The following is a 10,402-nucleotide window of genomic DNA, read 5'->3' as shown; positions in this document are numbered from 1 at the left end:
GCCACTCTCCAGAACTCCTGTGTCACCTTCCTGCTGACATTTCCATATCTATGAAAAACATAGATAGTAATCAATCAGACAAACAAAATTCCTGAATAAACTAGAGAGAAAGGCAGTAAAGGTAAAAAGAAATTATTCTATTTTTAAGTAAGTCAAAAAATAAATTAACAACTTTGATGAAAAATCTAAAATGTATGAATCTCATGGATGAAAGTGAGAAGTAACAAACAAACCAAAATGGGGACTAGAAGGTAGCTATTATAAAAGCTAAAAGAGACAAACAAATGGTTATGGGAACTATTTATAATTCTATGTTTCTGGTTTTTAATCTTAAAAATAAAACGTTTTTTCTGAGAGCATGTATTGATAAGATTGACTTATAAACAAAATCTGAGTAGATCAATAGCTGTCCTTTTCCTTTACCAAGAAATGAGAATTTGCTAAATCTTTATCTTAAATATAAAAGACTGTTAAGAATTTTTTCCACGTTCCCAAACAATTTCAAGGGGAAAAAATGAAGCTCTGTGGTATATAGGAGAGGACTGAGAAACACTGGGACAGATGAAACTGTGTTTGCATTTTGCCAAGTGACATTTTCCTGTTCACCACTATTCCTTTTCTAGAGCCTAATGATCTGACTCATGGCGTTAATAAAAGCCCCAGTAATTAAGCAGTTCTGGGGTGTGGTGGGAGAGTCCCTTTTCTCTACTGTTCAACTCATTGTGCTGACCCAACCACACCAGAGAATACCAGAGAATATTAAACAGTCAGTTAAATGGGCGGTCCTTAAGAATAGTGTATGATGTGAGCAAACGCTTATGTTTTCCCATCCAGTGCATCTTTTAACCTGAAGCTCACCTTGATTTGTGTTGTCTCTTGTTCACTGACAGCAGGGGGTCCCCAAGAATCATGGTCTAAAGTGCCAGAGGAAAGGCAAATGAAACCATTTTGGTCACAGGAGTTCCCCAATTTGAAATGTTAGTGATGCTTTGTGATGGTTTGGCCATGCTTCCTCCCCAGATCACATGTTGAAATGTAATGGTTCTTGTACTAGCATTAGGAGGAGGGGATATTTAGCAGGTGGTGAGATGTGTGAACTGGTAAGAGAGGTGGCAAGGCTATGTTTACTCTTCCGCCATGTGAGGACATCTGATACCCTATATGAAGACACTATCCAAGAAGAAGGGTCCCCAAACGCACAGAAGCTCCTTGATTTAGCTTTCCAAGCCTCCAGAATACGATGGATAATTTTCTGTTGTTTATAAACATTTCTTATAAGGCATTGCTTTGGTAGCACAAATGGAACGATATATTTTCAGAAAATCTCCACATATCCTGAGTACCACATTTTAAAAAGTTGTACAGAGAGCTGAAAAGATGGAATTAGTTCATCTCAGACATGCTTAAGTTAATACCATGAACTTCTCAGTTAACCCTGGTCTTATTTGTGTTTTGTCTTCAACTAAATAATTGTATCAGAAAGAACATGACTCTTTTTCCTCACTCATATTAAGCGGCGGGCAATAAGCCCTTCTGCTTCTAGATTAACCCTGGGGCTCCTTCCTGTGTCCTCCCTGTGAAACTTTGCATATTTTCCATATTTCTACACCATTCCAGTTTACATAACATTTGCCTGTTACAGTTTGTACTTGACTATGTTTGCATTTGTTATTTGTGTCCAAATTAAATAAAGCCGGCTAGTGGCAACAGGGGTGTTCTATTAAATAGAAACATTGTATTTGAAAAGTTGATTATATGGAGAGGCAGGGGACCTGGAAGAAGCAGACTTACCTTTAATAACTGGTGGCATTTATTTAATGGGTTTATAAACAATCGCCAGCCTTATTCTTTATGTGGTGCCCAGATGCTGAGTAGCAGTTTCCTCTCGCTTAAAATGATTCTATCGGAAACGAGTCTCCTGAAGACTCGGGATAAAAGGAAAGCTGACAAGGCTCAGGAAATAGACAACTGACAAGTCCCAGGGAGTTTCTGAAACTTACCAGGACACAAAGCTGTTCTCCAGTGCTTTGGAACTCAGTAACAACTGCTGAAGTGAGGGGACCTGTCCCGCTGTCTGTGAGTCCTCTGGATCTGATTTCATTAGCTGTCCCCGCGGCTACAATGGAGTTTTGGATGATACAGCTGTCTTTGAGTCACACATAGTCCCTTTAGTAGCTCCTTGTTCATACTCTTGTAAATAATCCCAATAAACAGACGGGTGCACTGAAGTTAGACCATGGTGGAATCATTACTTTGGTCTGTCACTGCTTCTCCTTCTGGGAAGAGTAGATATTAGATCCTGTCTTCCCTGGAAAAGCCATAAAGCACAATGTAGCAACTCGCCACTAACCTGTCACTTTAGGACTTGGGAGGTTATTTTTTTTTAACATAGGAAAATGGAAAATAGCACCAGAATTTTTGCTATGACCAAGAGAGCAGCACAAGAGAGGAACACGTGACTGTCTGTCTTCCTTTGCCTGGTCAATGTCTTAGTCAGGCTCTCTGTGGTGTAAACAACCGTGGAGGATGGAAGTCCAGGAACTCAGGACTCATCCAGGGGTGAGCAAAACATTCCCATTGTCTACACATGCTGTCTATAGCACAAACACTCAGGCAGTAATGACAATTCTTTCTTTCACATGTCAGACAAAAAAAAGAAAGGAAGTGAGGAGGAAAGAAAGGAGGGAGGGAGGGAGGGAGGGAGGGAATAATGCTGGATTTTTTTTTTAACTTGCACCTAAATGACCCAATTCTCCACTTCCTGTGTTTGGTGGAGGGACCCAGCTTCCACCTGTCCTCTGGAATAGATGTCCCATCTTTATTTGATTCTGGCAGCCCCTGTTTCAGAATGCTACTGAACTCTAGTGGGCTTCTGTGCTAGGGAAATGGGCTCAACTCTGTTTGCTTTTTCTCTCTTCATTCTAGTCGTGGGCCAGCACTGCAGTCTCATTGCCTTTAGGAAGAAGTTGTCACCGCGTTAAGGGACAAGCTTACACTAGCTGTTCTGTATGGGAAACTGGGAGAGGGCCCAGGTTTTTACAGCCTTCTTTAAATACATCGTCATCATCCTGATAATTAGCTCTGACTCTTTTCCCTCTGCACGCCTGCCCTGCTAGGAGGTAGCAGAGCCCCCGGAAAGGGAGCTGCACTTCTGTGTGCGGGTGCTCCAGTTCGTGTTTCGGGTGTTCAGGTTATTCGTTCTCTGTCCCAGCAGAGGCAGATCTGGCAGAAATGAGATGACAACGAACGGGGAAAGAAGTCACGGATGGAGGAATGGGTTTCTAGAAAGGGCAGAACTGAGAGCAAAACCCGCCATTCTATTTATGATGTTGAATGGAAAGAAGAGAAAGTACAGAACAGAGACGGGTCCAAAGAAACCATCCCAGTGTCTGGTCTAGAACAGGGCTCAACTGCTTATTGCATTCATTGAATGTGAACGAGTAACACCATCAGCTCCTAGGGAGAAAAGATGTCATTGAAATGCCCCACGCGCGGCCACAGGTCATGTAGAGATTTAAGGTAGACATTTAGAGCCGAGCACTGGGCTGAGCAGAGCAAGCAGGTGACCTGAAGGGACATGTAAACACCCCGTGTTCTCTCTCCCTCCGTCGTGATTATCAGATGGGCTTCCTAGTCCATTAAAGCAAAAGCATGCTGCACCAGCAGCCCAAATCCCCACTCATCTCTCCACCTCCCTAGGAGATTAAAGAAGGAAATGAACAAAGACCAAGCTGTGCCAGGCGCTGCGCCAAGAACTATAGAGCATTGTTTCATGTAATTGCCCATGGCACGGTTGAAGAAATTGAGTCAGCGAAAGTAAGTACCTTGGCAATGTCTTAGGGCTGCGATTCAAACTCAGACCCACCTTGCTGTACAGCCCGCTCCTTACATGTGTCACCATGCAAAAGGGAAGGGGGAAAATGCTTGATATCCAGCAATTAGTTTCATGCCAGAGACCACTGAGCATAATACCAAGTCAACATACAAAAACAATCCCGCCTCGCCCCGCTCTTCTCCTAAGCTTCTGGAGTGTCATAGATTTGTCGGGACTTTCAGAAACCTGACAACTTGGGGATGTAACTTTTTGTCCACCTCTAGGCATCCTCTCTTCTGGTGTGAGAGCAATTTTAAAAGCCTCCTATTTCTCTCGCTCTGAGTTTGAGTGAGGTCCTCTATTATTTTCTGCTGTCAAAACTCAAACCAACTTCATTATTTCATTAGGTCACTGGCTATGATGTATTTGTCTCCGAGGTGGGGTGCCTGCAGAATGGGCGGGTGAGAGCATGCATCCTCCCCAGACAGGACTGAGCTCACCCATTAATGCTGGCCTGTGTGTCTTGCACTTGACAGCTACTAATGCGGCTTCTGCCTCCCACGGAGTCCAGAGAGTGTTCTGGAGAGCCAGTACCAGCGCTATGGCTGCAGCTCCTGTCCAGACACGCCGATAGTTTCCATATCTGGGGTTCAGAGCACTGTAAAGATTCCCTCATTGACCACCTTCCAAGGCACCGCTCAGGAAACCCAAGTGGCCAGTGTGAGCCTGACATAGCTTATGAAGCAATCGGCATAATCCAGCTCCCACCACACTCGGGTTTAACCTGTTGCCAGGCAGGCAGTGACTGCCTCTTACTGATGCCCCCGCACATTTGACAGCACTGGCCTCTCTTCATCAGCCTTCACTGTGTTATAATCCTACGGGGTCCATGAGGTCTGCATTCTGACCTCTTGATCTCCATCACTGCCATCTCCAGCTCTTCATTGGACCAATACAGATGCTAAGATATATAGTAATTTATCCGTCTTAATCAGGGTAAGAGAAGTCATAGTGTAATAAGAAGTGACTACCAAATAGCAATGTCTTACAAAAAAAATTGCTTATTCTCCATTCATATTAAATTGTGGCCCACATCTTGGATTGGCTATAAGATCCAGATTTGTACCCCCCACATACACCCTTCACTCTAGAAACTACTAAGGCCAGGCACGGCACTAGGTCACCATTCGCCATTGCCACAACAGGGGCCTTGTCCAAGGTGCTGCACCAACTTGCAGTGGCAATGGTAACTCCCACTCATGCCTTTGTCCTCACATAACCCAGTTCGAGGATGCTGTTCCCTGATGTCACCCATGATACACACCTGAAAGTATTGTAAATTATATGCAGTATACGGTAAGTTAGATGTTGAGAAAAACACACCAGGGAAAGCAGGTCATGAATGCTGGGTCAGGGCAAAAGGACCCATTTCCAGTTAGGATGGTCAAAGAAGGTGTTACAGTTTGGATATGAGATGTTCCCTGTGCTCAGGGTTTGAACACTCCATCCTCAGTCAGTAGCACTATTAGAGAAAACCCTAATAACTTTAAGGTGAGACTTCACTGGAGGAAGTAGGGTACAGGGCGTATCTTGACTCTGGCCCCTTCCTGCCCATATCTCTCTCTGCCTCATGTCTATCACGAGATGAGGAGCCTCTGTCATGAGCTCCAGCTATCCCCATGATGCTCTGCCTCAGCAAAGACCCAGAAACAATAGAGCTTGGCTGTGGTGGACGGAATCCTCTGAACCGTGAGCCTGAGTAAGTCCTTCCTTTCCTAAGTCATTCGGTCAGACACTTTGGTCACAGTAAAGCAAAAGTTACTACAGCAGAAGGCTTCATGGATAAGCACACAAAACCTACAAGCTGCACTTCTCTAAACAGAATAGCCTGCAATAACTCCCAAAATGCAAAGCCGAGAAAGGAAGGAAGGGCTTCATGGGCTAAGGCAGAAGCAAGAGTGTGGCAAAGGTTCTCCCCAAGATCTGACCTTCCCCATCACCCTGCAGGCCTTTCCAACTCACCCCCTCCTCGCTCTTGCCTTCATGCTTCCTTCTTGTTGTGAGCCAATAGGATACTCAGAGCTGAGGACAGTGCTAAATTGTTATGCCTCTTCTCTAAAGCCTTCTCAATGTCCTTTTCTTCTCCAGTGTCTCCTCTATGTTTTTTATTTTATCATGTTTCTTTGTTGTTGCATTTATTATTGACTCTCTTATGAACATAGATAAGTGATAAACATGTATTAATAATATGCTCTAGTTGTTTTCATTTGATTGTGGCTGACTTTTTCTAGCTGTTTTGAAAATATCAAAATAACCTATAAAAAAACCTTTCTGCCATCTCTGTGGTAAGTAAATTAAACAAAATAAGTGACTCTTATTTTCCACTCAAGAGACTGTATTTCTTATCCAGAAAAAAAAAGAAAGAAAGAATACTTCTGGATAATTGGTTATTGCCAGGATCCCCTGGTTCAGAGGACTGAAAGGTGAGTGTCCTCGGGAAATTTACCATCTGGAGTTGAAGAGATCTTGTTCACTCATGCTTCTCTTTCAGAAACAGCATCTAGTTGAAAACTGGTGCTCGCTTTGAGAGCCAACCCATCTCCCCACTGAATTCTATTCTCTCACGGCAGTAGATACACTCACAAAGGAAATCGATTCTGAGAATCCCACAAGGGTAGAATGCCTCAAAGCTGTAGGCATGCTTTTAAATTGCTTCTACAACCAGAACTGATGGAGGCTCACCACAGCTTCTGACAAGCCACTGGAGTTGTGGTGGTTTTCCTCTTGATCTACGCGGCTCCTGTCAACATGAAATTCTTTTTAAGTGTTTGGAATCAATATTTGGCTCCGAAAGGCTGAAGTTTGTCCACCTAACTAGCCATATCAGTATGTAATATCAGTTACAGGTCTGAGCGAGGGTTACAGCTTTTCAATCTTGATGCACAGTTTTTCACCGTCAGCTATGCCTAAAATATCTGTGGAGACATTTTAAGGCTTCTGTCTTACAGACTTAGCTATCCCCAATGAATTTTGAACGTTGGAGCTCTTCATTTATTTTACTAATCATCTCAAGCGTATCCATCAATGCTACATGCTAAACAAGACAGACGTGTTCCCTGCCCCCACAGACCTGAGTCAACAGATGATACCGACAACAACCATGTCTTTCCAAGTGGGAGGAATATGAGCTGATAGCATTTGGAACGCTCCAGCCTAAACCATGCCAGTCTGAAATACTGGTTATTTGGGGTTAACGATCTTGTAAAAATAGTAGGTTCTCTAGGGTCTACTTCCTCCTTTTTCTTTAACACAAGAGATGAAATCTCCATATTTCCATGTGAGACCTACCTACCCTCCCTATAGCCAAAGAAAAGACACATTTTTCTCACAAAGGACAGGGAGTTGAGACCTTCAGAATTCTGAACAAATAGACTATGTTAAAATCAAGTGTATCTTCTTTCAGTTCCCCGTGTATTGGGTTATTTCTCCAAAATTACCCATCTTTGCTCAACTCAGTATAAACACATTCAGTCTTTGTCACTTTGGGCTCTTCATTTCCTTATTTAGGCTCCTATGTCAAGTGAAACTTACATTAAATGCGTTTATTTTTTCCCTCTTGAACTTTCTCCAGTCTGTCTTCTGGCAATCCGATTCCCAGACTAAGTTGTGAGGAGAAAAGATAAAGTGTTCCCTCCTCTACAGAGCCCCCAAGGGCAAACGTTTGTGTTCACTGCTGCCACTGTGGTATCTCCAATGCAGAGAATGGTGCTCAGCTCAGCAGGTAGAGGAAACACAGCGAGCTACAGAACATTGCATTCCAGGCCTGCAGGAGGGGATCCTGGTGAACCAGCAATAGATCTGATACTGACGAGGTACCTTGGAAAGGTGAGTGAAGAGTGCACAGCGGACAACGAGCTTCATTTGAAGGCCCAGGTGCGCACCTGAAGTTTAAGAACTGAATTCATAAATACCAAGACTGGCCAGAAGGGGAAATGCACAGGGTATCGCCAGCTTGGGTAGCCCCTTAAAGCCCGCTAAGAACTCTTATTTTACAAACAGTTGGAAACCATGGGCAGGCTTCCAGTTGATGAGTGAGATGGCCAGATTTGTCTATTTAAACATTCCTTCTAGGTATAGAAGGAAGTCCTTGACCTTGAAGGATTTTGTGATCCTTCCAAAACCTTCCTGCTCATTGCTTGTTTTACTCCTCCTGTCCGCTTACTTGGTAATGTTCAGTCTGTAAGGCATCTTTAAAAAATCCAATCCCAGCACTTGGGATGACAAGACAGGAAGGTTGCCATGAGTTCCAGACCAGCCTAGGCTACACAGGACACATTGTCTCAAAAAGAAGAGGAAGACTAAAGAGACAGTTTGTTTGTAGAGTGCTTATGTAACATGTTCAAGTTCCCAATAGCACGCATGCATGTACGCATGCACACACACGCACACTCCCACACTCCTCCTGCAAATCCTGCTTCCTCCTCAGGGAAAATCCATCGATATCTCTGCTATGTTTTTCTTTATTCTTTTCACTCTATCAGAAATAAGCCTCATCTCACTTATAACACATCTGTGGACCCATAACCTATGTTCCAACCTTTCTTCCTTTTCTGTGTTTACATAATCCCAGATGTCCGAAGAAGCCAGTGGAGATGCCTACACCTTGGGAATCCAGAAGCCACTAATATTCTGAGAACAGCCAGGAAGTGTTCACTGTCTTGTGCTGTTGGCTGTTCCCTCATTCCAGACTGCTGCTCTCCAATGTTCGCCGATCCCTTCTGGTGGTTAAGAGTCGGCAGGTATGCTTTATCCCAGCACAGAACTGCATTCCCCGAAGGACAGTGGATAACTTAAGAGAACAGAACTCTGGTGGAGAAAAGAAGAGCCTTTGGGGACTTCAGAGTCTCTCTTTTCTCGTCCCATCACCCAGTGCCCTTGCAGGGTGTTCTGGGAGCAGTCTCCTCCATAGCCCCTCATGGGTCCTATGTTTCTGGAAACATTGTCCATTCACATGAGACTCTGGCTTTTGCCCAGCCTCCCCTTAAGCCACAATGTCCTATCACAATCTACAAGAACTGACAACTTACAGAGAGTATCAGCTGCCTACATTACGAGGAAAGACCCATGCACATTCCACCTCCAACCCACACAGAACACCAGTGTAGACACTCTGAGGAGAGATTTTCCCCTTTTACCTCCCGACTAGTTGCTTAAGACTTGCTTAACTTTGCAAACCAAAAGGTTCACCAAAAATCCTTTTTTTCAAACTAAAAAGCAATCTCACTTTGAAAAACAATTATCTTACCCACCCGCAAGCATAGACATAAGGAGAGCTCCAGAAATAGCACGTGTTACTCAGTACAAACACGTTGAAGGATACATAGACTCGCAGTGTTTCTCAACATTTTCAGCCTAATTGCTCTGAATAAGCGAGATTCCAGGAGGAATCTGGCATGCTACCTCAAAGTGACGCTTCCCAGAATGCTCTTTCTTTGGGCTTTATATCTTACCTCCTTCTAAAACCATGCAAACTTTGGCATTTCAGAAGGTCACATGTCCACTCATTTTAATGTATTACAATTTGAGTGAAATACATTTAAAACTGCCCATGGTACTATAAATGTGATTCATAAAGTTCTATCTCCCCCCCCTTTTTTTATGTGAGTGGGTATTCTGCCTACATGTGTGTTTGTACACCACTTTTATGTCTGATGGTTGCAGAGGCCAGAAGAGCTCCCCCTGGAGCTGGAGTTACAGTTGGTGGTGAGCTGCCATGTGGATGCTGGGGTTACGTGTAGGTCCTCTTGAAGAGCAGACAGTGCTTTTTATTTTTTATTTTTTGAGATTATAGTAAAATTAGATCATTTCCCTCTTCCTTTTTCTCCCTCTAACCCTTCCCATGTCCTCACTCCACCCCCCTTTGCTCTCTCTCAAATTCATAGCTACTTTTTCTTTCTTTATTCTTGTGTGTATGTGAGTGTGTGTGGTGAGTGTGTGTGTGTGTGTGTGTGTGTGTGTGTGTGTGTGTGTGTAAGAGAGAGAGAAAGAGAGAGAGACATGCTCATTCCATATAATGTTACTCTTCTCAGGGCTGACCATTTAGTATTAGATTACCAGTTAATGTACTCTTTCCTGGGAAAGACGATTTCTCCATCTGAGCATTCCTTAGTTACCTTCAGTTCTTTGTCTAGAGTTGAGGCCTCCTGAGCCTTCCCCTTCTATATTAGCATGCCCATTGGTATCATCTTTATTCGGGTCTTGATTAGGCATGTTGGTGAGGGTTCATGGGTATGGGTAAACTTCCTGTTCCTCTTGATCTTACAATTTTTCCTTCCCACTTCCAGAGTGATCCCTGAGCCTTAGGTGTAGGAGTTGTGCTGTAGATACATTAACTAGAGCTGGACATCTCACAATTACTTGTTTTCTGCATTTTAACCAGTTGAGGTCTTCTGTAATGCTCTATGTCTGCTGCAGAGAGATGGTCTCTTGATGAGGCATGAGAACTGTACTGTTCTGTGGGTTTAAGTTTATAAACCTTTAAAATGCTTATGTATTATGCTGGTTTAGTAGATTGGTAGAATGCTTATG

Source organism: Microtus ochrogaster, chromosome 15 (assembly GCF_000317375.1).
Source record: "Microtus ochrogaster isolate Prairie Vole_2 chromosome 15, MicOch1.0, whole genome shotgun sequence".
NCBI lineage: Eukaryota > Metazoa > Chordata > Mammalia > Rodentia > Cricetidae > Microtus > Microtus ochrogaster.
This window is presented reverse-complemented; position numbering follows the sequence as displayed.